This window comes from Frankliniella occidentalis, unplaced genomic scaffold (genome assembly GCF_000697945.3).
Source record: "Frankliniella occidentalis isolate FOCC.00 unplaced genomic scaffold, Focc_3.1 Scaffold5, whole genome shotgun sequence".
NCBI classification, from domain to species: domain Eukaryota; kingdom Metazoa; phylum Arthropoda; class Insecta; order Thysanoptera; family Thripidae; genus Frankliniella; species Frankliniella occidentalis.
In genome coordinates this window covers 2,799,533-2,803,556 of record NW_026267135.1, presented here as the reverse complement: position 1 = coordinate 2,803,556, position 4,024 = coordinate 2,799,533, and the positions used below count along the sequence as shown (strand labels likewise).

General features: G+C 52.9%; 1 protein-coding gene across 1 annotated transcript in view; it reads left to right on the top strand.

Annotated features, from left to right (window-relative positions):
• Positions 1 to 4,024, top strand: part of LOC113217298 (voltage-dependent L-type calcium channel subunit beta-2) — a gene marked incomplete at its 3' end in the record, with an annotated part of 216,693 nt that overhangs the window by 194,617 nt on the left and 18,052 nt on the right.

Sequence of the window (4,024 nt, the reverse complement as noted above, 5' to 3'; positions counted from 1 at the left end):
TGAGTGGGACAGAGAGAGAGGGGGGGGGAATGGGGAGAGGTCCGATTCGAAGGATGTATGTGGCGCCGCGGATGCCCAACCCACCCCCTCCTATATCCGATTGTGCGTCGCTGCTATATAGGATATGGGCGCGGGAAGTTCCAAACTGCCGTGTGAGTACAATGAGGCAAATAAGGCGGAAGAAATAGAAGCAGAGGTGTATTACTCATTGAAGAAGAAGAAGAAGAAGAAGAAGAAGAGAAGACAAATGGGGTTGAGTTAAAAGACCAAAACTTTTCCGGAAAAATTGGAAACTTTTCCACAAAAAAAAGTATTTCCAATAAAAAAAACTTGATATTTTTTTTTCAAAATACTTTCCACGTAAAATAAAATCCCTTAGTGGAAAGTTTTAGTGCTGCGAAGAAAGTGCAGTGCGTGCATGATGCGCATGACACTGTGAGGCGCCAAGAGGGTCCCGCGAGTGCTGCGTATGCGTCCTCACGCGCTCTGCAGGCGTGGTCGCTTCTGGCGCCAGCGCACACACTACCCCCCCCCCCCCCCCCTAACGTACTATGCGTGCACACGCGCGTGGAGGAGGAGGAGCTTGGCGGAAATAGGGCCATGCGAAGGAAGGTACTGCTATGGGTATGTACGCCGGGGAATGCCCACGGATGCGGTGCTGTCGGGCGGCGGCCGGGCGCCACTGGGTCAAAGGCGCCATTCGCATGCGTGTGTGTGTGGAAGAAGCGCGGGCGGGGGGCGTCGCCGGGGAGCGGCGCCGGGCGGGGCGGGGCATTCAAAAAAAAATAGTGTGTGCTCAAAATCCACTTTCAGTTCTTATATTCGCAAAGAGCTTAGTTTTTTAAATTTGCTTTCGGATTTGCTGTTTGAGTCTCGGTGGTGACGCCTAGTGTCCCATTCTCGCCTCCTTTTGCATCTTCAGAGTCTCTCTCTCTCTCTCTCTCTCTCTCTCTCTCTCTCTCCTTGACCCTCCGAGGCCTCGCGGTTCTCTGTGCGTGCGTGTGTGTGTGCGCGCGCGCTATGAGTACTGTACTAGCGCGTGGGACCAACCACCGCCGAGCCACTGACCCGCCACGCCGCGCCCCGCCGCGCCGCGCCCCGCCGCGCCGCGCCCCGCCGCGCCGCGCCCCGCCACGCCCCGTTGAGCGTCACGACACATAGGCCCCCCTTTCCGCTGATCGGCTAGTTCACAGCAATAACTCACAAACCTTTTTGGGTGCCGGCCAGTGCGACACCTGGTGGCTGGCGATGCGGGTGCCGCTCGCGCCGAGTACGTTTACCTCTCTCTCGCTCTCTCTACTTATTCATGCATCTCCTTTTACAGTACGTCCTGCCGTGTGCGCAGCTTTCCTCCAGATATTTCACAACGACGCGTTTCCTATTTCTGGATTGCGACCGTACGACGGACGGACGGACATAGACTTGCGGACAGGCACTTAGACCGGGGGGACGCGACAACCAACGACCACATGTGTCTCATAGCACACGCCTCCTTCATATTTTCGTCCCGAAAGAAATGATTTGGATCCCATCTTGCTCTTTTTCTCACAGTCCCTCCCCCTTCCCTTTCTCTCTCTCTCTCTTTCTCTTGTCTGTCGCCCTTTGTGCTATGCGCCATCTGTGTGCAACAACATCGTTACGCAAGCGAAGAGTTATGTTTCCGTACACAAGAGAAGGACCCAGGGACACGCTGGTGTCCTGAAAGTGTCTAGTCGAGTGGGTCATTGAGGTCAGTCGCATTGCTTTCAGATGTTTGTGAAATAGCGGGCTGATCAAAAGAATCTGCCAGTCGCAGAGTTGTATATTGTATAATAACACAATGGCAATATCTTCGTTATTGTAGAGACTGGCCCATCCCCTTCCTATCGTCTCACCGCATACATTTCTTCAGATCCAACAAAAATGTGGGAGAGAGTGAGTTAGTGAGAAAGAGAGGGGGAGGACGGTCCCCGATCACGAGAGCAGTATTGCGTGTACTGCGCTGCATAAAAATTCTATATTTAAATGAGACACAACTGTCTGCCCCCCCCCCCCTTCGCTAGCTCTATGGTCGCACTAGACGCGTCGCGTCGGGCGGCGGAGCGAGGTAGTCGCGGCGGCTGGCAGCAACAGCGGTAGCTCAGGCGCCTGACTCACCGAGTGTAAAAAAAATGTTCTAGAGTGGAAATTGGAGAAATGTAAATGTACATCGTACAATGAGATATTCTAGAAACACACATTTTTAAATGCTCCTGAATAATTAAAAGCACGCCCATTAAACGGAACGTGGGATTCTAGCTTACGTTCGAGGGAGCAAACTAATCGTGTGACACATTTGTTACTTTTCCTGATGCAACATTTCCATTGAACATACATTCTTTATAAAAATTTTTCCCGGTGTGAGCTTTACGTAAGCACGATGCTGTTCTCTGCTCTGACTCCGCGACACCCTATCAAGCAGACGCGCGGTTGAGGTAAATCATCATCTCACAATGTCGCCTCTTACTCTGATGTAACTGAACTATCCCCTCTGCTGATCTCTTTGGCGCGCCTCTGCTGCTCCCGGGAAACACCGCAAATCGCATTGTCTGCATCAGCGCGTCTACGTGATAGGCCGCACAGCTGTACGGAGACGGGGTGGTCAGGCGTGGCGTGGCGGGGCGAGACTTTGCGGTCGCCGAGTTGCGCTCACCAAGAGCTTATTCGGTACATCCGCCCGCTGTCTTCATAGGTGCGCTGCTGCTTGCGCTGCTCCGCACACTTAAAATTTAAAAAACAAAACAAAGAAAAACAACAGAAAACCTATACGTTTTGAACCGACAAACTGCTGATACAATTAAAACTGTAGAACTTAAAAGTTTACGGTACAAACATAATTGCCGCTGGCAGCGGTTAGTGCGACGGATGTGAGTGCAAGCAGTTCCAGTAAAGAAAACGAAATCGTAAAGTCCAGTTACAGCCATATAGTTTGACCCCGCGCAGAGGTTGCGAGATATTCTGTGATGCAAACAGCCAATGAAATATCGACGAACATTGAAGTACTACTCTGAGTCTCACGATAGAATAGCATTCTACTATGCTATGCAACCCACAATAATCGCCCAATCCCAATCCCTTCCTTCCCTCTGTCCTCTGTCTTGAGATTTCGCTTTGCGAATCGCGTCCCCGACTGATCTGCTGCGAGCTCCTCTCCTCCCTGCTGCACATCTCTCTGGCGCGCAGCCACCCCAGCTGCTCAGCCGGGGAATGCCACACATCACACCACCGGCGGGCAGCACCAGGCGCAGGGCAGGCAGGGCAGGGCTGCTCTCTCGAGAGAGCCGGCCCGGCCCGGGCCCACCGTATGTATCAATCTCTGTGACATTCGGGAGAAATGGCAGTGCGAGTGACAACAGCGGCGGCGGCCGCGGCGGCCCCGCCCCCCTCGCGGCGGCGTATTATGGCACCGCGTGGCCGCTGCCTCCGCCGGCCGCCGCCCAGGCGGCGACACGCGTCTCTGGCGGTACGCCGCGCGCCGCCGAGACCCCCTCCCCCCCGAGGTCGTGGAGTAGCGTCGGCGGCAACTCTCGAGATCCGATCCATAGCGCGGGGTAGCACTGTACAGCAGCGATGGTCGTGGGGTATACAGACACTACAGCCAGACATTGTTGATAGAAGTAAATGATAGAAAAGTGGCAATCATCCACTGGCAGTGTCCTAGAGATCTTATGAAGACTGATTAAACTGCGTTCAGTAAAAGTGTTAGAAAAAGTTATTTGGAAGGATTGAAACGTTTCTAAAAAACATAGCATGTAGAAAACATTGCAATTTTTCTACAGGATTATTTGTTCCAATTTTTAAATAGAATCGTGTAAAATGATCTGAAATAGTCTGGAAAAAGTATATGAAATGTAACGCGTGCCAGAAGCTGCACCGCCCGCCTGACGTGGGTGCTGACTGGGTTGCCTATGCGGTCGACGCCGGGCGCTCGCCGCCACTACCAGCCCCATAGCAGCACTAATATCTCTCTCTCTCTCTCTCTCTCTCTCTCTCTCTCTCTCTCTCT